The 26,407-nt window shown below is 45.9% G+C and overlaps 1 long non-coding RNA gene across 1 annotated transcript; it reads left to right on the forward strand.

Annotated features, from left to right (window-relative positions):
- The first annotated feature begins 133 nt into the window (after positions 1-133).
- On the forward strand, positions 134-23,095 carry LOC125759677 (uncharacterized). The gene is made up of 6 exons (XR_007417296.1): positions 134-352; positions 4,190-4,298; positions 10,011-10,164; positions 10,659-10,808; positions 20,988-21,098; positions 23,021-23,095. It is a non-coding gene; the product is annotated as an uncharacterized LOC125759677 (long non-coding RNA).
- Positions 23,096-26,407: the final 3,312 nt, after the last annotated feature.

Raw genomic sequence — 26,407 nt, forward strand, 5'->3', positions numbered from 1 at the left:
TTAACTGCATAATCATTAGGAAATGTATTGCGGTTATTTGCTGAGGTAAAAATTTGTAATTAGTTATTTCATCGCACGCTTTTATATTTTAGTGCCGTAGCACACATACGTCTACACGTAATCAATAGGAAATGCACAATCTCTAGGAAACAGGAGAAATTTTCTCAGTTACTCTAAATATGTAACAATAAGTAAAATCCGCAACTTATAACTGTGCCGTTCATTTCTCACTGAATGCTGCTTTGCAATTCTCACACTCCCTGAAGCAGTACGTCAGTTCCCCATATTTCACTTTCCCGCAGGCTTGACTTGGCAAGCTTTAAAGGGCACTGGTGGGATCACACACAAGAGGGTGAGTGCAGGTCACCATTCTGCTCGGTTGTTCTGATCAATATGACTGCGCACGTCTCCAAAAACTTTTGCAGAGCTATCGAAAAATCGACTATCGATAGGATCGAGTATTTTTTAACACTCGATAGTGTAAAAAATATCGATAGTACTACTATAGACAAACTATCGATAGTATTATTGACAGTGCAATCGACAGTGCCATCGGTAGTATAACTATCGACATTACTGCCAACAGCGCTGTGAATAATTAGGATGTTCCTGGCCGGCGATATTGCCAAAGACATTTGCGGTAGCGTTCTATCAGCAATACTCAGTTTACTTGACTTATGAGCAATTTTTGTACGAAAGATAAAATATTTAAGCAGTGAAAATGCCGGGATATGTCCATCAATAAATTGATATGCAAAACTAACCACGAATCTTACAGTTACACACCTACTTCTTGACATTTTTGTTTTGCAATCACAAAATGCAATATGAATTTGAAGCATTTTTGATGGAGGTGAAAATGCTTGAGGCCCGTGTTCTTTGATTTAGGTGCGCGTTAAATAACCCCAGGTGGTCGAAATTTCCGGAGCCCTCTACTACGGCGTCTCTAATGATCATATTGTGGTTTTGGGATGTTAAGCCCGTAAAAATAACTATTAATATGAATTTCAAGCCACACAGTACCGTCAAATGTAACGATCTCGTTTTCTGTAAACCTGAACAATTCAACTTAATTGTCATATGTCAGAAAAAATTCTGGTGAAGGAGCGAAAGCATATCAACTTTCTTGCGCTTCAGCCTGCTCCTCCTGCTACCACACACTAGGGGAGCCAAATTCATACTGCAATGAGTCAGCGCGGTTCATTTTATACTCGGGGTGCTACTATCAAACTTGTTATCGATAGCACTATCGATTTTTTTTACCATGAATAGTAGGATAGTGGACTGAACTATCGACAGTATCGATAGTACCGTCGATAGTTCTGCATCACTACTGAATGTCCTATGTTCTGTAATTTTTGAAGTGCCATCAAGCAAGAGACTTGCTAGGTCGGTTGTCAAAAATGAGCGCCTACGTGCTTCATGCGCATGTAAGACCTAGCGACTATGTTAACGCGATAGCATGAAAGAGCACTTTTCGCAGAAATAGCGGTGTCGGCGTCCGTATCGGCGCCGTTGGATTGTGAGCGAAAAATCAGCGTTGTCCGTTACGAAAAAATCGAGCAAGACGAAAATAAAATAAATAAAAAAATACTAGGTTGGAGTGACAATCAAACCCAGGGCTTCTGCGTGGCAAGCAGGTGTTCTACAACAGAGCCTCGCCATTGCTTCAAACTGCTACGAAAAAATAACACTTATATGAATGCCATGTAGCGGGGCTGAGTTTCCTCAACGTGTGTTATACTGCGTGGCAGAAGCGTAGAATCACACCACGCGTCCAAATATGCGAGTCGCGCGAGAAGCGGGTGTTTTAAAGGCGCACTCATTACAACGTGCCCAGACATATTTAATCATCCTCATCACCAAAAGCGTCAACAAACTGAGCAGCTGTGTAGGTTCGCGTGTTGCCTTACGGACTCGTAGTCGGCCCTTCGCTGATTTGGAAAAAGATGAATCATGGCGGAGTGGGGGCATCGCAACTGTACTTGCAGTAGGCATTTTAGCGTAGTTGGAAACGGCCAGTATTAGGCGCCCAGAAGCTCGTTTCTTTGTGGCACGGTTGAGGCGTGCACCGAGAAACGAAGCTAGGCTAGCGTTTCAGAAGGCGATGCGCACGGGTCCCCATTACGCTATCGTGTTCTACTCTTGAAGGCGAAGCACAAGCGTCCTCCAGGTTTTTCGTTCGAGTAACTGCGAAGACTGTGAACCACAAAAACTGTTCTTAAAGCTGGGCTGCCACTGGAACTCAGAAAAGGCAAAAAAGAAGGTGTTGCCCTACACGTACAGAGTTTAGTTTTTGTGGTTTGGCCTGTGTAGGTTGTTCAATTTTTATCGATGAACACGCCGACACCTTATCCCATATGTGCATTGTTGGGACACCGGGACATTCAGCCCTGGCAGACAGTGGAACCGACCATGATGCAGCATTGCACGTATGGCTGTGGCAATGCAAGATCATAATGAATGTAAAAAACTATAACTACCAAAGTACAACCAGGGGTACTCTGAAAAAAAAAAACATTTGCCATTGGTGCATTACATTACTTTGTCCATGCCCACTGCGTGCTGCTACTTATGATCGAATCAAGCCACACAGAGTTCAATCGTCACTGAGAGTTATATTTAGCCTTTCTGATAATCTACTGTCTGGCACGTGGTCGAGTGCTGTTGCGGAGCAGAGCCAGACGTTATCGAGTTGACCTAATATTTCACATACTTATGTCATTCAATATGCGTGTCTCAGCATTAAAAAAATGAGCAGTTCACCCTTGGAGCTTTGCTGTTTCTATAAAAAACATTTTCTTTCCTTCTCAGCAGGCTGTGATGGGCTAGCAAAGTAAATTCTCTAGTGCCTTGGCATTGAAGCATAATAAAAAAACTGACCTTAAGTTACGCCCTTTCATACTGTTACCTAATTGGGCAATGAGTAAAACCCTTGCAAAATGTCCATTCCTTAGCGTTTTGTCAGAGTCAGTGCTACTTAGCCTTGTTTATTCAACTTTCACCCCAGAGAGTGTTGTGACGTTTGAGCCCTCAGACTTGCATTGGTTTTCATTTTCTTCCAAAAGACTTTGCCACATACTACTCTGCATTTTCCGAGTATGTGCAGGCAGCCTCGATTACAGATAAGCTATGGGACTATTTACTTACAATCATCAACATTACTTGAATACATATATGATTACCGTTCGGTGCTCGTTGGTACATTAGAACAACATGAAACTCCTGAAACGTACGAAACAATATTGACAAACGGCGTCACTTACCGGACAGGTATAAAAACGAGCAGGACAATGTGTTGCCTGCGAAACAAGCTAGCCAGTCTCAGAGTTTTCTAAGATACAAAAGTACTTCTCCGGAAACTAGCAAAATGTTCAATACTAGCTGGTACTTACGCCTTAACTGGTATACGTAATCGTATTGTTCTTCAGGTTGTTAATAGTGGGCCGGAACAGCACCGCGAAGAAGCGAATTTTTGTGCCAATGCCTGTTCCCTGAACTACCCTATCACTGCGGCGGGAGCGTTCCCAATAATGACATCGTTACAGTAAGCAATCATCACAATCAATGATCGCAAATGTTTCCGCGAACAGCTAAGAAGGTGTTTGAAAATTGAATAACAATTACATTTTTTGTGTTGCTTGCAGCTTGTGCCCTGATTATAGCTTGTTCATACCGCTCTTGTTTTTTGTTGTTGTTGTTCATTTATTGCTCCGTGTTCCCCTTCCTCAAGCAATGATTTTTCAGAAGACATGTGGTGTATAGGTATAAATAGAAAAATAAGCTTGTTCATATATCCCTAAAATCTAAGCCAAACCCTACAGGAGTGGTGTCTTCTTTCACAGCTTCTCGTCTTTCCGGGCTGCTGCGTAACGTACCTCTTTTATACAATTTGCTTTCTTTTCGTTTCAATGTAGGTCAGAGTGTCATGATTTCTTTTGTAATATTTCTTTCTTCATTCTGTACAGCAGAAAGCAAGCATTGTTTTTCTTCGCAGCTACCAACCGTTGAGCTTTTGTGTGTGTCGTGCTCCCTGCATTTTAAGGTGAACGTTTCTCTAGGTAGTAAGGATTCATTGAAAAATCAGATATATGATACCTTCCACCTGTATTCTTGGCATGCGCTTAGAAGCGATCTGAGAGGCCATTCAGTCATCAGTTTATCACTAGAACGACGCAAATTTTACCAGGTGTTGCTTATGTGGGAGGCGCATGCACATACCGAAGAGTTGCTCTTGGTGAAGACAAAATCCTGACGTACAAAGGCGTTCGTGTAGCTACCCATGAATTTGGACACCTGTAAGTGTTTTTTTTTTTCAATAAAATATATAAACATTCAAGTGTTTTATGCATAATAATAGTTTCTGCGAACGAACGGGTTTGTAATCACATAGACGCGAGTGTATGCCATTGATATTTCTCTGGCACTCTAAAGTCTAGAACAAGTTAGTATTGTAAATCAATCACTGCCATGAAATGAAGATTAGTTCTTGCAAAACAAGTTCCGTCGCTCATACAAAATGCTTTGTGAATATTTGATACCATCGGAGCACAACTAGAACTACGATATCATTCCCTTATATAATAACCCCTCATTGTCATTTTTTTTTATTTTTTGTTATTCGATAAAACACGCAATAGCGATGAGAATTATTAACTTTGTTTTGTGTAGGAAAACTTTTGGTTATCAACGGTCAGGCCGTTAGTCACAGTCCGTATTATATGTTCTCATAATCACACCCAGATTAACAGCGAGCGCAGGTGTAACTTTTTCGTTCACATCCTCTACTTAGTATTAACCACAGTTTAGCTTTCCAAATATAGTGGACGGAGTCGAGATCACGGTCTAATGAATATTTAAAGCAGTACAGGCAAACAAGATGACTGAGGAGCCCCACGCGCAAGCGCTTAACGCCCCCTCGCCATCTTCATGTTTGGAGAAGATCGCTCTAGCTCACGTTCGTGATGCACCGTAGCAATATGCAGTAATACAAAATATATTTTATGAATACGAGTAAGGAATGCCACCTTCGCTGAGCATGGCGAACTTTTATTGGGGATCGTAATTTATTAAATAATGGTTAATTAAATGAACGAATGCACCCACCCTCTGTCACCAAAGCTCTAACGCTCACTGTCACGCTCACCGCCAGCAGCCAGCGCGGCGAGTATACCGCATTTAAATCTCCAAAGACATTACGTCATCTTGGAGCGCGGCCTCCGCAACGAGAGGGTTGCAACGACGTTCAGTTTGAATGTTTAGTTTATTCTGCGGCATATAGTGACGTAACTCTTTTCAAAAACGGATGCTTGGGTGAGTTGGTTCATGATTAAGATTGATTTACCAGCGCAAAAAATACGGAACATTTAGGAAGGACACACACACATAGCGCTGCACTCACAACTGATTTATTACTTCGAACGCAGGGCCTTTTTGTAGGCACGCGTCGAAGCAACAGAAAGATAACATCAAGACAAGAACTCCAAACTTGTAAAGAGGGCATTGGTGAGGGCTTGTTTCACAAACGCCTTGCGTAAGTCGTGCGAGCACTGTGTTGGCACAAGCTTTCTTAAGCAAACAGAGCGCCTGGCTTTGGCAGGGTACCCTTCCCACGTACTATCAGCCGTTGCGGAAAGCATGCTCAAGGCGTGAAAAGTGCTGACCGGGTGCAGGAGCAGGTGCCAACTCAAAGGAAGAGGACCGTGGTGGTGCCGTACATGCACAGGTTGTCACACAAACTGAAAAAGATAGCCAAGCGTTGCGACATCAGGGTGGTATTTTCAGCCCCTGATAAGCTCTCCAGGTTGTGCCGAGCGGTGAACGCTCCCCCTGAGAACAAGGACGTGTGCGAAACAAAGCACCGCCATCCTTTTGTGTCGTGTGAGCAAGGAGTTGTGTACTCCACGCTACTCTCATGCGGCAAGTACTATGTTGGACAAACGGGCAGGTGTCTCAATGTCTATCTCGGAGAGCACCAGCAGAACATGTCTGCGGTCGCCTGCAGTCATTTAGCGATGCACTGCCGAGACAACGGCTGCTCCCCCCATTTCGAGGGTTGCACCGTATTAGCCAGGCATGGCGAGCAAATTGTTAGAGAGATTTTAGAGAACCGAAATTCAGAGGCTGGGTAACAAATGTGTCAGCAGGCTTCCATTTCCCTCTCAAATAAGGATGTAAGCTACCTACGGCGCATGCCTTTTACAGCGAACGCTGTTATGAGATCATTTCACCGGCCGTTTTGGCGCCGTAGTTGTCCGCCGTCGCCGCCGCCGCCGCCGCTGCCGCCGCCGGTGTCCGTAACCACTATCGCTCGAAATAAGAAAAAAAAAACGAAATAAGAAAACAATTCCAGGATGGAATGAGGTTCGAACCTGGGCCCTCTGCGTGGGAGCCCAGTATTCAACCTCTGAGCCATACCGGTGCTTGAAACTGCTTTGCAAAAGGGTCCTATACAGGCTTCATCTCGGGAAGAAACCACATTAGCATATGCAATGTAGCGTGGTAGAAGAGTAAAATAAACACCGAGCATCGCACAACGCGAATTGTGTAATCAGGCGTCACACAATGCGAATTGCGCAACGAGAAGGTTGTTGAATGCTTCCAACCCATTACAAAGGGCTCTGCCATAATTCTTCATCGTCATCAGGCACAGCATCAACAAAGTGCGCATAATGCCTTACATGCGTTTAGCAGGTACCACGGCTCTCCGTAGAATGACGAAAAATGGCATAATGCCTGCTTTCCTACTTTGCAAAAATTGCAATGATTTATAGCATAGTGGGTTCCTCGTAAGTGCACTTGTATTAGTTGCCAAGGAAGCCCATAAGCGCATGATCCATTTCCTCGGGATCTCAGTAAAGTTCTTCGCCCCCCCCCCCTCTCTCTCCCACGTCAACGCATGTTATACAGTATCGCGGGAGAGGGACATAGCGACCGGGCGTCAGCTAATGCAAATTACATAACTGATGGGCCGTTTAAAGCTTCCAACCCTTTACAAAGCGTCGAGCCATAATTCTTCATCGTTATCAGTCGTCGCGTCAACAAAGTGCCCATAATGCTTACAAACGTGTAGCTGGTGCCTCCCTTCTCCGCAGAATGACGGATAATGGCTTAGTAGGTGCTTCCGAACTTCAGAAAAATTGTGATTTATGGCGTAGTGGGTACCTTGCTAGTGTATTTGTATTAGTAGCCCCAAGAGAGCTTAAACGGTGCTTTAGAAACACCGCTCTTCCAGCTTTCGCTGTGACTGTGCTGCGGTTTCAGCGCAGGCCTGGGGTTTTTTTTAATAGATTTACCCTGTGCCTTACACAATAGTTTTTTCCATGTGCTTTACACATTTCTTATATTTCACCGTAGTTTTTAACGTTTTAGACCTCTTTTATCTCTGTTGTGTGGCTACCTTGGCTTCTCTGGCTTTAACGTGTTTGCCGGTTGGTTTTAAGATCAATTATATCTATCACTTCTTTCATTACGGCGTACTTTGTGGCGTACGAATTTTCGTCTGCGCGGTTACCTTCGGTCATAGAGTTTCCTACAATACTTACTAGAGGGAACTCTGGCGCTAGTGTCTATGGGAGCTGCAACGCATGACGCTTCAGCCAGCATGGGAATGATGGGTAGTACACAAATTTGTCTAAACTTCGTTCTTTCGGCTCCGTTTGGCTCCGCGTCGGCTGCATCCGCTTTGTCGCAAAACGAAGTTCAGCAAAACTGAGCAGTTCCACTTCACCACTTTAACTTTTTTAGGCTCACCAAATCAAAGCTGGTCACGAAGTTCACAACGGTCTATTCTTTTATCCGGAACGAACGCCAAAAAACAGCAATAAACAAAGCCTTAAGTACGTTTGAAGCCGCAAGCACGAAGACTAGGCAAATTTGTGTACTACCCATCATTCCCATGGTAGCTGAACGATCGCAGCGCCAGAGTCCCCTCTAGTTAATTTTAGGAAACTCTATGCCTTCGGTAGATTGTCTTTTCGGCAAGCAGTGTCACGTGGTTTCCATCACTTCTTTTCTTGATGTTATTTTTCTGTTGCTTCGACGCGTGCCTACAAAAAGGCCCTGCGTTCGAAGTAATAAATCAGTTGTGAGCGCAACGCTATGTGTGTATTTCCTTCCTAAATGTTCCGTCTTTTTTACGCTGGTAAATCTATCTTAAACTCTTTTCAGGCGCGATCGCAAGCGAGCAGTGTAAATATTGTGCTTGACAGCAAATGGACAGACTTGATAGGAGCCCTTTAAATGAGAGCGAACTGCGTTGTGATGAGACAGCGCATATATACGTTATCGACAATCAATGACAGTTTAAAATGGAAAGGTAAAGGTTTGATTAAAAATAGGGCAATATTAGTGGATAGATAAGAGGCAAAACACAATCGAATTACTCCTACTTCGCAACATGGTGACGTGGTGTCCGAAGACTCATGCGACTGTGACACATTTTACTTTTACAAAAAAAAAATAATGCTAACACGTCCACGCAAAGGTTCACTGCAGCAGATAGTAGAGCTGTGCACGGGCCATATTTACGAGCCCGAGCCCGGCCCGGGCCCGCTGACTTTGTCGAAGGCCAGCCCGAGCCCGACGGCAAAGGGCTGCGAGCCCGCCCGGCCCGGCCCGACGTACGAAACACAATCCCGGACCGGCCCGGCCCGGCTTTTTGAAGGTTCGCTGCGAAAACAAAATATCGGTTTCCGTAATTTGGGCATTTCATTGAGCATATTAAATATGATCAAACGACACACACGAACAGTCTCTATTACACAGATTACAAATTGTCGTGCAAAGACAGCAAGCAAGTAGACGGCCTCATGCCAGCAACAATGGCGTTCGCCTCGCCAAAGCCGTCACGTGTATGTGGTATGCCCATGCTATTCCTCCATGGCCCATGCAAGCGTCCGCTTGCACGAAGGGCGATCTACGTAGGGTCGCTCGTCGCTGTCGCGTGCATTTTCACTCATATGGGATTTGGCCTGAAATCTAACGCGAACATCGCGTGGCGCCGTCAGTAGCTCAGGTGGTGTTACTTCTCTTTTGTCGGAGTGCAACAGAGGCAGTGCTTTACCTGCTCCCCTGTTGTTAAAGTAGCCAATGGAAAGGAAAAGCGGTAAAGGGCGGTCGCCGAAAGGCGCTGCATGCGTGCTGGAAAACAATTCCGCTCATTCTATATTTCGGGCTTGAGTCGGGCTTTGCGCCGGGCCCGAGCCCGGCCCGATAAAACTCCAAGTAGCCCGAGCCCGGCCCGGGCCCGAGGTGAAAATACGTCGGCCCGCCCGAGCCCGGCCCGCGGGCCGGGTCGGGCTCGGGCTTTCGGGCTACCCGGAGCCCGTGCACACCTCTAGCAGATAGTACAAAACACAGCCTAACCATTTTACACATATTTTTTTCCGTGATAGCTATCGCGTCGTAAATTCAGAGTATGGTGTTCTATATAGCGATATCCTAAAGCCCTCTTTGCAGCGACCAAACCAAATGCGTGCTGTATCTCGCTGGTCAACGCTGCAAATTATGTACAGCATACCATATATTATTATGTGAAATGTGAAAACGTGAAGCACCTACTTATATAGATCAAGTCGTGCGCACGCAGGAGCAACCCCACACTAACGGGAGGGCATTTGTACAAATTATGAGCAGTGAATTGTGTCTTGCTAGTACAACCTACCTTTTTCATTGTTGAGTGGAAATGTCGTAAACGTTGACTATCAGTACCAGCCGAACATCTGGTATACAAAGGGACAAGACAAGGGGGATGTATTCTACAAGTGCCATCAGAATTTGAAATAATATCATTGTGAGCTTGCTATTCAAATTTATTTCACAGATCGCTTGTCGGACGTCCCGAGGTGCAAAAAAGTGACTAACCTTAGTAACGCTGTCATCACTAGCAATTAATTCACACTGTAAAAACTATAATGATGACGAATAGGTGAAAGCCAAGTTCATCAAGATATGTAAGCGATAATAAAATAATGACCTTGCATTATATGGAAACTTCTCTTGGCACTTAGGTTCGGCTGTCCGCATGACGGCGAAAAGCACAAGAACTTCAGCTCAGGAAGGATGTTCCAGGGGTGATGGGTACATCATGTCCTACGTTCAGCACAACAGCAGAAGCCTGAAGTTTTCGTCATGCTGCGATAAGATGATACACCAGTATGTCAAGTACGTGCGCGTGTCCTACAGATATTGATGTCTATTTTTTTTCTTTCTAGTCGTGGGATGATGGTCTCATCATAGTCTCGTCAATTTCACTGATGCAGTGAATTGCACTGATGCAGTGATGCAGTCAATTTCACTCTTGCGGTATGGGCCAAAAATTTTTCGCATAAAAAGCGCCGCAGCTGAAGTGTGCTTGAAGGCGCGGATAGATTTCTCGCGTGATTGCAGCTTAGAGATTACTCTTGGTGTTTCATCAGTAGTTTGAACAAGCAGATCAGCACGCTAGGAAACTACGCTGTGATAAAAAAAAATAATTTTCTTTTTGAGCTGATCTCACTTTCAATGACGAAATTATCGTTTGACTTTAAAGTGAAATTGCACTTTTTAAGCAGGGTAATATACACGGCCGTTTTGTAGTATTAGGAACCAGAATGAATATGGTATAGTGGTGTTTGTTACATGCCCTAGAAATTCACACGTCGGCTTCTTTTACACAGTTCGGAAGCTGGCAGCTGCTTACGTAGAAGAAATACCAAGAGAAAAATAAAGAAAGCCAACTTCACTTCAAGCCTTGCGGGGGAGACCGTAGGGAGAGACCAGTTTGTAAGCTTACTTTTCCCGACGCTGAAGGCTCATATGTCTTGTCGGTGAGTGACACCCTAGTTGCAGTGTGTGTGTGTGTGTGTGTGTGTGTGTGTGTGTGTGTGTGTGTGTGTGTGTGTGTGTGTGTGTGTGTGTGTGTGTGTGTGTGTGTGTGTGTGTTTATTAAAAGCATAAGTCATGGACATCTTGGGGGTGACCAGTAACCCAGGTGTCATCAAATCAAATCAAACTGCACTGTAAAACGAATGAATTTCCAGCGCCACCGACTAAAACCCAAGGGACAAGCCTCACAAGGTATCAGCGCCCGCTGTAGGTAGTTACGCTTTACAGACTGTGAAAGTCAGGAGAGAAGTAATATTTGTGAGGTTTTATAAGCACGCCATAGTGAAGGGCTTGGGATATATCCACCATCTGCTGTTATTTAACGTGCACTGACATCGGGTCTCTAGCATTGCGCCTCCATCGAAATGCAAGCGCCGTGGGCGGGATCGAACCCGCGTCCTTTGGGTCAGCAGCCGAGCACCGTAATTACTATAATACCGCTGCAGGCAAAAAGCTAGCAGAGTAGGTGTTGCAGCTGGGTGAATTGGAAAATGCCGTGGCTCCGGAGTTAAGAATGAACAGTTTACGTTTAGCGTCTGTCCCATTTCTTACTACTATTTCTTCAAATCTGAGGCTTTTGGTTGCGCTAAAATAGATCCATTCGATGTGAATCTCAGGGTGCGAGCTTGCGAGACCATACCTTAAAAATAGTTGTAACTATACTAACTCGTCTTACACAAAACCAAAGCAGCACTTCTACGTAATTATGTACGATCAGGACTTACGGAATGAAAGGCGAAAACTTAGAGCTGTGTAATGCATGTTCTTTCCTTTTAACCGTCTAAAGTTCGCTTCATATTGTTGTAATTTTGACTCCAACAATTGAATCAGAGAAAATATTACGTTTATCAGCCGTATTTGTAGCGACATGACGCGGTTAAGACGAGCAATTACTCAAAGCAGTCGTTACACTAAGAAAACGATGTCGTGTTGCACGATTTGAATACTGCACATATCCACACGTGTACATATGCGCCGTGCAATACAGACACGCATTTGATACATGAGGTATCAAATAGATTGTGCAAGCGGCACCAATGTGCGAAATCGTAATCATATTTTTTTCGTATTTGTGTTTGTGTATCCGTCTGTGCCCGCAAAAAACAAGCACTTTCTTCAAACAGGCGTAAGTACACGATATAAACATTATTTTTAACGCTGGGCAAACATACAGACTATAGAATTGCAAAACGCAATGAATATGCCTAGATATTAGCGCGATGTTGCTGTTAATCGCGTGACATGCTCAGCTCAAGAGGCAAGGGATATAACAACATTTACAGTCCATAGTTAGCGCACACCTCGCATAAGAACCACGCACTGCCAATGCAGCATCTACGCGCACATGTTGTTCCTGTCTCAAATTTGCCAACCTTCAAATAAATAGGTTCCCTCACACGAACCTGCATTTGTATTTTCACGTGAAAGCGCAAGACTTCACTAACTTATTCCCATCATGGACATGGCGTTGATAAAATGCTCACTAACGAATCAGAAAGAAAAAAGAAACGAGAACAAAGACTTGCGCCACCGGGAATTCAACCCACGACATCTCGGTCCGCAATGATGGGCGCCCGGCGCTCTACAGAATAGACCATCGAAGCACATGCAGGGGGTTCCTCAAACGCGCCTTTTATCTCGCACATTCATTTGCATGGTGCTTTCTGTTGGCAGGGCTATAAGAAGTGGCGTGCTGCCGCCGTCTGTTAGTGGTTAAATTAAGCACTGCATCATGACACTAACGAGCGCCGATAGAAAGTGATTTCGCAACGATGCAATTACAGCGCCTCGATGCGAGCGAGGAACGCTGGCGGCGCTAGGATCGACGAGTCGCCCTTGACGCAGTTGGGTTCTTTGCCTCTCGCTTCGTGGTAATGTGTCACGGCTCATGGTCGGAGCAGTGCAGCTTCCACACGCAGCAACGGTGTTTCTTCGCCGCCTACTGCTTCGAGTGTGATAGCACCGACTAATAAAGTAGCCGCAATAAGCGCCGCAGAAAGGCAACGATGTCGACGGTCGTGTGTTGTGCCTTCGTGGAATCAGACAGAGAGCAGCGGTATGTGAAAGGCCTTCGCGCGTTCGCAACTCAAGCTACAAATCTCTGCCCCCCGTGTTGCTGAAGCGTAGTGCGATAGTGTGTGCATGTGCACAGGCGTAAGGTAACCTATTGCTTGCGAGCGCACACCGTGCCGTGTCTCTCTTCTCAATTAACGACGCGGTGAAGAAGTGCATATGGACAACCACTGCTTAATACGTGTTTGTTGATACCATATTTGCGCGGGATTCACTATATGTTGCGTCCAGGTATATGCTAGCAACTTAAGCAACCACAACGGTTAAATCGTTATCATGGGCGTTAGTCGTCGCGATGGAGATGTGTCACTAGGCGTCAACGTGGATGCATCCGCAGCAAATTGTGCTACAGCTGCCAGAGACCAATAAACATTGTACAAGCTCTCATAGATAAATGCACAGTAAACAATCAAATACTTCTGTGAAGACACGTTTCACTTTCGTGTTATACTGATTCCTCGGAGGGAGGTATGAGCCACGTTTTTTAGCAGCTGAGCTGTCGAAGGCGGCCGTAATCCGTCTGGCGCGAAGAATAACTATCACTATCATAAACAGGCACACGCTGTCTCCCTCTTCAACTTATGCCTCGCTCCAGAACACGTGTGCCGAATTCTCCGGCGCGGGATGCGGTGACGCTTATGGGTGGGACGAGTGCAGAGAGAGAGAGAGAGAAAGAAATAGAAATAGAGGCTGATGAACAGAGAAATTCGAGGGGAAAATTTCTTCGCGAAGCGAAATTCGAACCCGCGTACCCACGATACGAATGCGAGCGCCATAACCACTCGGCTGTCCAGCAACCCTAGCACAACATAAGATAGCCTTGTATAATATAGTGTAGCAAGGGGATGGGAAAGGGAAGTGAAAGGCTGTTTTGTCCGATGGTAGATGTGTCGGCTTCATTGTCCAGTGGATGACGGCGCCGTGATGGTTTAAGTCCATGCCAAGTACGACATGCCTGTAGAAATGCTACAGAATTACGAAGTTTGCAGGATAGGCTTCATTATTGATGGCAACTATTGCTGTGCAGGCTCCAGACGGCGTTAATGGCCTCCAGCATTCCTGATTTCGAGGCCTTCACAGGCGGTTCTAACTTTCTTCAACTTCGCGAGGAACGGCGCAGTGACAACAGAATAGTCGGCTCCAGTGTCGACGAGAGCGGTGACGTTGTGGCCGTCGTTGAGTACGTCGAGGTCGCTAGTTCGTCACCTTGTGTTGCGGTTAGGTTGCAGCACCGGATCACGACTACGTCGGCTTGTTCCGCTGCTTGCACGTGATGTCGTCAGGTCTTCTTCTGGTCACAAGTAGGGCCAGTAGACTGCCGGCGCTGCGGTGATATATAGCGGCCTGACGACGGTGAACGGGAAGGTCGTCGTGGTGTCCACCGCGCTCCGGCGAGGTAGTCTGTGATGCCGCGTGGTTTGTCACCTCCATGTGGACGCGGCGTGTCCAGGACAAAATTATGCAGTCCTATCTGTCGGTAATGCCGGCGGCGGCAGGTGTGACTGTACAGGCGGGTGCGCGTTTCCAGCGACTTCTCAACCGTCGTCACTTTTGAGAGAAGTCCTTGAAGTTTCGGGGGTGGGTTCCGCGTCAGCCCAGCGAAGAGCTCTTGCTTTACACCTCGCATGAGGAAACGGACTTTCTTCTCCTGGGGTATGGCAGGGTAAGCATGGCGGGGTAGTCGGGACATTTCCTCCAAGAGATGGTTATACTTGCGCTCGGAAGCTGGACCCGCGTCTCCAGCACGGCCGTCCGCCGCGGTGGTATGGCGCTTACGGTGCTCGGCTGCTGACCCGAAGGTCGCGGCTTCGATGCCGGCCGCGGCGGTCGCATTTCGATCGAGGCGACATGGTAGAGGCCCGTGTACCTAGATTTAGGTGCACGTTAAAGAACACCACATGGTCGAAATTTCCGGAGCCCTCCACTAGGGCGTCTCTCATAATCATATCCTGGTTTTGGGACGTAAAATATTATTATTATTATTATCCAGCACGGCCACGCCCCTTCCTTTCGGACGGCGCTTGGGAACGTTTCCAGGTAAGCGCTGCGAAAGATATCCCAGGTTCGAAGAGTGGACACTCGATTCTCGAGCCAGGTCCTTGCTGTGTCTTCCAGTTAGAAGTCCTTTTTGTCTGCGGCTAGCTCGTGTCCGTTTCTTTTCAGCGACTTGGGCTGGGTTCACGGCTTCACGGGGACGTCCGGAACATGAAGGAGCAGCACCTCCCGAGATGACACGTGGCCGTGACGTTGAAGAAGGCGGCAAGAAGGCCGGGAAATACGAAACTCTTTATTTGGGCGAACTTGTCTACGGAAAATGAAAGCTCACAGTTAAAGCGATACGCACTGTGCGCTGATAGCTGCTGGAACAGTCGTCAACCGTCGAGTAATCTGATCCACGATAAGGCACGTCGGTATCGCACATTCGAGTCTAATCGCTAGTGGCCGCGCTGGTTTCATAATAATCTCAACTGTTCGCGTTTGCGCACACAAGCGTATCAGAAGACTCCAAAACAATCTGGAAGGTTCCCAGACATTCCGGCGTAATTTGGGAAAGGCAGTGGTTATACGTGTAACGGACCGGTTACATAGAAACACTAAAATGAGCGCGCATGGCAATATGCTTAGATTTTGCCAAGAGTCAGAAAACGTTGGCAATAAAATGAACTCCTAATGAATGATTCCTCTGGTAATGGAATAATAATTGTGGGGATTTAACGTCCCAAAAACACGTTGTGATTTTGAGAGACACCGTAGTGGAATACTCCGGTAATGTCGACCTCCTGGGGTACTTTAATGTGCACCTCAATATAAGTACACGCACCTCAAGCATATTCGCTCTGTCCGACATTTGGCCGTCGCGGCCGGTTAATCGTAACGAAAGTGAGATTTTTGCATGATAGTCTACTTGCACAAACGAAATAGTTGGTTTTCTTGTGCACAAAAACGAGTTCGTTGTACCACGTGCTTAGTAGTGGATATTAGCTTATTACGTGGTCTTTACAGAATGGCTAAACGTATCGATATCGAATTATCTAAGGACAAACTGTACCGTACCTTTAAACTGTTTGTTTTCTTTTTTTTTAGTGCGTAATGATCACACTACAACGTAAACTGCTGCAGGACAACAAGCGTGAACGGAAAACTCCATATCCGGCCCTTTCTGCTGATATGTAAAAAAGTGACGTAGTTTTAATGATTTAAGGCAGGTTCACAATGCATATGTACAGCACGTGAAATAGGCAATACAACAATTTGCCGTTTTCAATGTCAAGGTTGACAAGAAATATATTTGTTTCATGGTTTTCGACATACTTTGAATTGAATCTTTATCACTTGCAGACGAAGTCAGTGGAATTAACATACCACTCTTCCCCTGCTCTGGGTTCAATGTCTGTCGATGCGGTACATGCGGATGAAGCCACATAGGCGAATGAGCATCCGCAATCTTCAGTGAAGGCACCACACTACTACACGAGTGAAGTCTGAAATGTACATCGACCCCGTTGTGTGACTTCTTCGCAACAATCCTTTTATAGTGGCGTTCAGCTCTGTAGTATATCATTAGTAATGTATTACCCCAATATTCCAATACATTTCACCTCTCAACATTTTATTTGATTTGACAAAGGCGAGAGCGATGGCGCTCATAGACAAAAGCCGCTAAGTTTTGTAGATGCACTCTAGCTATTAATAATATGTATTGTTTCCGTTACGGCGGATCGAATGCGCTGTGCTCGAATTGTTGTACTAAAAAAAGTGATGAAATCGAGGACGCTCTGATAATACAGCGTTTGGCCGCTTGGTATTCGATTGCTAGAACTTGATGAATGATTATCATCATCATTATTAGCCTATTTATTATCTGCTGCAGGAGGAAGGCGTCTACTAATGATCATCACGTACCCTCTGCTGAGAGAGTTGGTTGCTTTTTGTACCTGCAAATTTCCTAATTTAATCAGCCGTGCTGATGCTGTGTCGCCCTCGGATACATTTCACATCTCTTGGGATCCATTCTGTAGCTCTGACCATAGATAACATGTACTCTTAATGTCAAATGCAGTATCGCCTTTCCCTGTTCTCGACATTTGATACGGCAAGCTACATATAAAGCTATAGTGTTGTTGACGAGCTCTTAAGAACTTTGCTGCCCTTAACATGAATCTTGTGTTCCTGATTCCTATTCGCCTCGAGATCTTTGAGTGGTGCCCCCTCGCATGTGACATCAGAGAGAGGACTCGGCCGGGTGCCGCTCTTCGCGCGCTCGCTCGCTACGTGAAGGCTGCTCGACGCTACCGGCCTCTCTGTCCTGCTCGAGTTATTGAAACATTAGTGGGCAAGTTCATAAAGCAATTTGTAGTGAACGTTCTAGTAAAATGCCCCGTGAAACCGAGCGGAGTTGCTGTCAGGAACATATTCAGGGTCGATTGCTCGTGGTGTCGTCTGCTAGCGATCATTGTGTACATCTGCATGTATGGCGACGATTTCTTTTCGCGACTGTTCTATGGCCGTCGCGCACTCAAAATGACTTTCCGGCCCGTTTTCGATCACTGACCTAAGTGATCGGGCTTCGGCTCCGTGTCTGCGTTAAAGCGCAATATATGTATACCACTGCTCCGCGCATTCTGTTGCCAAGCCTGCTCCTTATGTTCACTTTCTTTGTTCGAAGTTTTAAGCGCATGAGAAACGACGTGTAATGCCATTTAAATAAATTCAATGGTCGTTACAGGCAATTATCTTTGATTAAATCAAGGTTTTTAGCAGCTGCTGTGTAAGCGGGTCGTAATTACTTGAAATGCGAACAAGAAATAAAAAAAAGGTTGAGAGCACGAGTCAAAAGGGGATGCACGACGGTGATATGAAATATTAGTAGATTATGCGAAGGGTTTTTTTTTCTGATTTTTTTCAACATATTTTAATCCCTACGTTAATAAATCGACGTTTACTGACTCGTTCACGGTCGTCTGAAAGTATCCTTAACATAGAGTAATGATACTAACATAGATATATACAAAGCTTTCGCATCCAAAGTCGTAATAAAATGAATTTGCAATAAAGTAATGTATGTCACTCTCAACGGTCGATTCTTGATAGGGCGTGGTGCGATCACTGTGCTAAAAAGACTCACAAGTTCCCTTATGCACTTGCCTAAGATGACTCGAAGGCGAAAACCATATTTTTCTTCAGTCAATGTATGGTTCGTTCCCCCCCGCCCTCCCGAACGCTTTGTGGACGTAACGTGGTTTTGCTGTCTCCAGCATCGGAGACATTGAAAGCTTTCTACTCAGAACCTGATTTTGCATTGTCTCCGTAATCGGCCCACCAATCACGGAGGCAATGCAAAGGGCGGAGGCCATGCGATCACGTCATTATGTGACGTGACGTTTTGACGTCAAATATTGTGGCGTTCTGTGAGGTCATGATGACGTTATGATGCCATGATTTTTTGCACCACTCGTGCTGACACTGCCGACGCGGGACGCCGACGGTCAAGTTCCCCGTTTGATGAGGAATGTAAGGCTTTCGCCTTCAAATATTCAATCTTGTTACACAGCGGTAAAGAATAGCAATAACCAGTCAATGGGGCCAGAACAGTGGTGGGAAAGAGCTCTCTTTCTCCTCATCCAGGACACATTCGCCGATTTCTCCTACTGTTTGCCAAGCTGTACAATCGGTGTCGAATGAAACACGAACAGCGGAGCGCGTTGCCGAAGCATTAGGAACGATGTTGTGCGCGCCGTCCTGTCATCACCATTGACAGGCCCGCACACCCAATTAGGCATCACTGCACGATCGGAAGCATGAATGAGGCTCACGAGCGGCAAACCGCATGAGCGTACCTATCTCTAATCATAAGGGGGCGAACTGTACCTCGCGCATCACTGCTGGCGTTTTATTTGGAGCCGATAGTACGTGTAACAAGTCGTAAACATGATCGCCCTTCACTTCCGAAGCAGCGTAGACTCTCTTTAAGTTGCTTGGCGGGACGTTCACGCTTTCACGTAAGCTATTTCAACGCCATCCAGCCCCGTGAGTGACGCTACGAACTCGCGGGCATGATCCTGACCGCGATGGCTGTGAGTATATAGAAGATATGTTAAATGTTAACGTTTCCTTACTTCCTGTAATGCTATCAGCCATCTAAAGAACTATCATTAGAAGAAAATACAGCTGGCAGTTGAGGAACGCCGTGCGACGCGAGCGAGCTATAACGAAAATGCTGCTGTTTTAGCCAGAGCCTATTGCAGACGACAAAATGCAAATCCCCGCCTTTGCATCACCGGAGCGCCGTTGGCAGCCCCCACGAGGCGAATAACCGTGTTGAAACGGCAGAAGATGCAACTGCCGCCGTGGGGAAAACACAGCTAGCTGAAACATGGGCACCCGTTCCTTTACTGAAGCCACATCTGAAGGGACAAGAAGATTAGCAAGATACCATACGAATTGCTAGCAAGTGTCCCCTCGGCTTAGTCAACCATTCTCTCACAATCACAGTAATGCTGCTTCGGCTTGTAGTTCTCATCCTAGACACATAACACGCACATCTGGAGCAGCCTTTGATAACATGACTAAGAAGGACTCATTGCCTTTTAAGAGGCATTGTACCTTTACAGTGCATACAATGAGATTGATACTAACCCCCCCCCCCCCCAAAAAAAAAAAACTGGCAATAAATTTAAGGCCACCACCACACGTCTCCAGTGAAGACGAAAACAAAGCGGGGCTGATTCGTTGGCACTTGTTAATTAGTCGCGTATGCACTAAAAGCTAGTGCTTTATTTAAAGAGCCTTATAGAAGAGTCACACATCATATTGTGAAACAAACGTTTTTTTTTTCTGAATAGTATATGATCAGGGTCGCAACTTTTAACACGAAAGTGTTTTATGCCGGGGTCCACCAAGTACATCCTTCCCGGATATGACGTTGATAAAATGGACGCCATTGACTGAGAAAGAAAAAAACCAAGAAAGTGATCCCCTGCTGACAATCGAACCCACGACCTTGCGGCCGCGACAGCAAGCGCCCGACGCCCTACCGTCAAAGCTAACTCGGCAGTTGCAGGACACGGCGCGAACGCGCCTTATGTCTTTCACACATTCTCTCTCGCACGGTGCTCTCTCTTGGCGATGTAGGTCGACGGGGCGGAGCGGAGCGGGGCGGTGCCGCCGTCTGTGAGAGGTGAAAAGAAGTAATGGTTCACGATCGACATTTGCTAGGGCTTACTTCGAGATTGCGTGCGATATCGGAGGTCATGGTTAAAACGTCTCGGTGTGCGTCGGCGCGCTGGCATCACCGAGGTACCCTTGACGCAGTTCGTTCTTTGCCTTTCGCTTCGGGTTAGCGTGCGTCGGCTCATCGGAGTAGTGCAGCTTCCACTTTCACCAACGGGATTTCTCCGCCGCCGACTGCTTCGATTGCGAGAGCACCGACTAACAAAACTGCTGAAATACGTGTTGCAGAAAGGACGCGATTTCGACGGGCGAATGTCGTGCCTTGGTGGAGCGAGACCAGCGCCTGCGAGACAGAGGCCAGCGGGACGCACGCGTTTGCGGCTCAGGCTACGAACCTCTACCTCCCGGGTTGCTGAAGCGCAGTGTGTGATAGTGTATGCATGAGCGCAGGCATCAGTCACCCATTGTTAGTTAGGCGTCAGTCACCCTAACCCTCAGTCACCCCGCAGGCGTCAGTCACCCTAATTGACGACGCTTTCAAGAAGCGAATACCGGGTACCAGTGTTGATTATGAGATTGTTGATATCATCCTTACGCGGGATTCACGATTCGCTGTGTCCAAATATATGTTCACAACGTCAGCTACCACAACGCTTTAATCATGATCATGGGCGTTAGTCGTCGTGGTCGAGACATGCCGTCAACATGGGTGTATCCACGTCTAACGGTGCTATAGCGGCCAAGCACGAATAGATATTGTACAAGCTCTCATATATCACTACACAATAAGCACTACTTCTGTGAAGACACGTTTCGCTTTCGTGTTAAACCGATTCCTGTGACGGAGGGATCAGCCGTGTTTTTGTTGATTTTCACAGGAGGATGTAGGAAAGTGCCACGTTTCCTGCTATGTGCCTGACTACGTTGAAAGCAGAGGATTTAGAAAAGTCTTCCTTCCAGACAACTCCTGGTGTAACGAAAACAACGGTGTACGTGGAAAAATTTTTTCTTTTGATTATACGCTGTTGTACAATGTTACAGAAGACAATAGTAACAGTAACATATGTAACGAACAACTGCTTAAAAGCCCGCATAGTTTTAAATTTAAAGATAAGAGGTCTAGCCAAGAAAATGGATATATTTTGATATACTTTTGTGGTAGTGTGTATTCGTGAATATCATTTGTGACCTAATTTGAAAAGTGACCTTGTTAATATTGGGACAAAGACGATGGCTCATATTTGTGATTCTTAGTTTATTTAATGACAGAGGGTAGGGTTTTTTTTTTTTTTTAAGATCGAAGTTTAGTTTTGTTCTTGTTTGGAATGATATGGCCTTCCTTAACAATACCAGGTGCCGCACACATTTTTGCGCGTTTTGATTGAGCCAAAAGGACGAATTTTTCGACACAAAGTGACGAGTAGCCAATCCCCCTTTTTTCAGACGTTGCACAACCTGAGCTATGTGCCTGAACTTAATTTTTTTAAATCAACACTGGTACTTGCCCTGAGCTTAGTAGGTTCTTAAAAAAGCATTACGGCTACATAAAGATACATGGTGTAGTTTGTTGTAACACGAGTGGCATTTACCGAGAGCACTTTCCTTGTGTGTCTAAGACGCGAATGGAGATGCGGTTCTGAGCATTTACTTTGAGTTTAGTTGTGCCTCTATTGATATCGTTGCGGCTTCCAGAAGATATTCTCGTGTTGGCAACTAAACGAAACTGTTTAGAAAGCACAGTATAGTTCGAAATCGACACGCTTCCACTACTAACAGAAATTAGGCTGGGAGCACTCAAGCGAGCATTGCAGCAATTAAGTTTTGCCCTCATTCCGCGTCGCCGCAAGGACGAAATGTTGCCTGTAGTGAGAACGGCTTCGCTTTGATTGGTGTGACGCTCCTACAAACCGTGATTACGAGTAACTTCGTCTGCATAGAATGCGGACGAACTGTGCGCGTGTAGAAACGAAAATAGATCGCGTTCCTTGAAATGGAAACCCTCAAAACTGCGACCTTTCAAACCATTCTAACCTTCAAAGAGACCTGCATGACCCGTGTAAACGTTCTCAAGGCCGTTTGGCACATCACCGAGGCTCAACACTGTGAACACTGTGGCACGAATCTTTTCAGTTGTTTTTTTGCGTCAAATAACAGGTTAAGCACTCAAACGCCTAGAAAAGATAGTGCTAAGCGCGAGTGCGCGCTGGAAAAGTAATTACACTATGTTTCTAAAAGCTAGTTTCGGTTCCTACTGTACCCTGACGTCACAACACGGTATGAGCTTCTCGTCACGTGATCGCACAATATATGGTGACGTTTCTACGGCCGCTCCACACCGTGGCTCTGTTGGTGACGCACAAGCGGCCATTTTGGAAGTTTTGATGACGCACAAGCAGCCATCTTGAAAGTTTTGGTACCTAACATCATCACAACTACCCAGACTGTTGCGTGAAGTCACCAGAACTAGTACTGTAGCCTCACGTCAAGCTAGTGTCTATGTCAGTAGGTGCGCCGTGGAAAAATCGACTTCAATATCCAATTAAAATATCTTATCAGCATATGCTGAGCTTTGCACTTGCTTAGAGCCGTCTCTAGTTACAGGAGATTTGTATGGCAGAGTAAACTTGGCTTCAAAAAAAAGTGTCAGTGCCCCTTTAAAGAAGCATGAAAATACATGGCAAGTATAGGGCTTACCTGTGCCCTTAGACAGCTCGCCCATTCCCCCTGTGGCAAAGTTTTGCGTCGAAACATTGACATTTCCTGAACTATTTGACCATGCGTCCGTAAGTATTTGTTGAAAGCTATCGAAATAATTACCGAAACAATATTATTTGCTTGATTGGCTTTTTATTCGCTGTCACAAAAGGTGACTTTTCTTCAACAACTTAGAATGGTTATGCACTGTTTTCAGACTGTCTGCAGAAATGGCGACTGCGTTCAGAGGAAGTTGAAGTATGCAGAGTACCAGCCAACGAAATGAACAAGCTAACAAAGAACTTCACTTCAAGAACTCCTATCTATAATGGTTAGAAATATTGAAGAATAAAAATAAGGAAAACGTACAAATATGCTTTACACTTGTATGGGGACGCTCTGTCAAGCGAATAGGCGCAATATTTTGATTATAAGGCGCAATTTAAGTTACTTTTTTTCCCGTTTAACGCAATCATGCAAAAACCGCTGGTCAATTTGAGTGACTCTTTGTGTACTAACGCGACATGATTACGCACAAAAAAAGAGCGACCACAAAGCCGGCAAAAGTGATGAATATCAAGTGTGAAACGTCATGACATACTCGCCACTATAGTTATGGCATTGCTCCAGCGGAGTCACCGATAATTTCGTAATGGCTATTGTGAAATGTCAGTCAAGTACAGTAAAACCCAGGTGATACGATCATGGCTCGTACGAATTTCGGGGTGATACGAATTTTCCTGCGGACCCGGCCAAGACCCATTAGCCTGCAATGTATTGGAGTACGGTTCTTGCGAACCAGTTTGCACACCGCGACGTTTGATACGAACGTCCGCTAGCGCACAGTTACGAACAGGTGCTGCCTGCGTTGTCGCGGAAGACGCGGCAGTTACGCGCGGGCGCGGGCGCGGGCATGCGCGCTGCGCAACCATCACCGGTGCACCGTTGCCTCCAAAATAGTGCGCGAATCTTGGAGGCCTTTAGGCACCTTCGCGTTCAGAATAAACATGACGTTGACGTCACACTTTTTTTTTCCGACGCGTTGACGCGTGCTCCTATGCTCGAGGCAGCAGCCTCTCTGTACTGTGTTGACACGTGCCTGCCACGTCGATGCAAGCCATGTCCCCGCAATCAGACGTTCTATGAAACAAGATTGAAACTTGGGCTGCGGGTCCGTCATGAAGTTCCATGAACGGTGGACGAAGACCTTGAGAGACGAAGCGGACGGTCTTGGCGAAGGTGCTTGGCCTCTTATCTATCGAGTGCAAAGTGCTTCTTAAGTCACTTTCGCCGCAGTAATATAGTGTGATGCAGAAAACCTTAGTAAGATTAGGAAGGGGCTACTAGCGGTCACGGGGCACATCTGGTCCATTAATTACACACGCGCGCGTGCACCGTATATTTGCGAGTACAAGTACAATCACTGACGTCTAAAAACTTTACTGGCAATCATTCAGAGCTGTTCATGACCTCGCTACGGCCCTGAGAAACACTAAATCAAAACGTATGCCAACTTTGTTTTGTTGCATACTAATTTTCCATGTTTTCTGGTGATAGGAATTTCGGATGATACGAATATTTTCGGTAACCCCGCGAGATTCGTATCACCGAGGTTTTACTGTATTGCACTGAACCACTCGGCATGTACAAGAGAATAGCTTTAAATGCTATGCTTTCACATCTAAATTAAAAAAAAACATTTGCATAGGAATTAAAAATGACGCATGGAGGTATCGTAAAGCAAATACAACAGTGTTCGTAGAGCAGGCCCCACATCCTCCCTCGCACTCTGTTATGCTGATAAACAGCTTAGACATTTATATACAAGATAGGCCGGCGTTTGCGGCTACTCAACACTTCCCAAAACAAAAGCGCCGTGAAACACCTTACAGTGAGGTGTACGCACAAGCTTTGGCGGACTTCACTTCATTGGCCCCGAAAACTTACTTCCAGATTTAATACACTTCTTGTAACGTTGCTGAAAAGCAGCATAATTTCACATCGATTTCACCTTCTAACTTAAGGAAAAAACCTCAAACGCCTCATAAACGCGAAAATCCACCGTCGGCGGCAACACGAGTTATGCAAAAACTCATAATGTGATATCGTCACCATATGACGTCATTAGGGTGTCACATATCGCCCAAATTCAATGATCACAGGCGAGCTGATCCCGGAAGCACTGCAAAACCAGGCAAGGTGCGGAAATCTTGCAATGCCTCAGCAATCGGAGAGTGCGCCCACTATCCCGAAAATGCTGGGAAGTAGCGGGGAGATAATGGGTGAGGAAACTGATGGTGCACCCAAAGCTGTGCCCCACGCGGTGATTATGCTCAAAAGCAGGCGTAAGTATGATGAGTATCATGTGAATGAGCATGGTTCAAATGGATGGAATTTTGGGCTAGTTGGTAGTGCCTAATGGTGCACTGTGCAGTTCATATCCGATCGAATTTTTGTTTTAATCGTCCCAATTCACTCTGCGTGAGCACCTCTTAATTATTTGTTGTTGATTGACAGGAAATAAGTAAAGACCTCTATGTTGGGTGGTAGTGTACGTTGACAGATTTTGTATTGATTGACCGAAATGCGTAACAATATATTGCTAACATTTTTGTAAAGCTTAATACCAGCTTACAGCTGACACTGTTGTCTTGAGCACGGGAAATCAAACAGAAATAATAACTATTTTAAATGCGAAGCATTTCTTAGCGAACCTCAGGCACTTTCGCCGTTTCTATCTATCTATCTATCTATCTATCTATCTATCTATCTATCTATCTATCTATCTATCTATCTATCTATCTATCTATCTATCTATCTATCTATCTATTGCCGCGAGCCTTATATTTCATGAGTGAAAGCTTCACCCACAAAGATTGTGGGCAATGCGCTGCGCAGGCCTCGCCGTGATGTGTAGGAAGCTTCGCGATTGTTTTGGAACAATCTGTTAAGTTTGCGCGCCGCACGAGAATGTTCCATCTTTGTCGAGAGATAACGCCGCCGCCAACGATATCGCTGGAAAGTTCGATAGCACCTGTATAAAAACCGACGCACTTGACCGCTTGTCAGTTGATCGACGGACGACGCCCTGTTCGCCGCTATCATTGTACAGCGTGTATTGCTGTAGTTCTAGTTCTCATTTTCCCGGCCACAAGTTCGGCCAAATAAACAGTTTCATTCTGGAAACGCCGACTGCTTTCTTCGTCGACGTCACGACCACGTGACATCTGGTGGAGGTGCTGCTCGTTCATGTTCCGGACGCCCCCGACAAGCCTTGAACCCAGCCCACGTCGCGAAGAAGACACCGACACCATCAGCGGCAGTCGAGCCAGCCGCAGACTGGAAGGACTACCCCCACAATACGGACCCCTACCGGACAAGACCAGGATCACAACGAAGAAGACAACAGCCACAATGACAACCGCTGTGGCGCCTACAACGGTCGTCATGCATCAACCGAGGGAGCCGCCGACATTCCGCGGATCACCATGCGAGGATCCAGAAAGCTGGCTGGAGGCATACGACCGGGTCTCCACGTTCAACAACTGGGACTGTGACGAGAAGCTACGCCATGTCTACTTCGCCCTTGAAGATGGCGCAAGGA

Source organism: Rhipicephalus sanguineus, chromosome 8 (genome assembly GCF_013339695.2).
Source record: "Rhipicephalus sanguineus isolate Rsan-2018 chromosome 8, BIME_Rsan_1.4, whole genome shotgun sequence".
NCBI classification, from domain to species: Eukaryota; Metazoa; Arthropoda; class Arachnida; order Ixodida; family Ixodidae; genus Rhipicephalus; species Rhipicephalus sanguineus.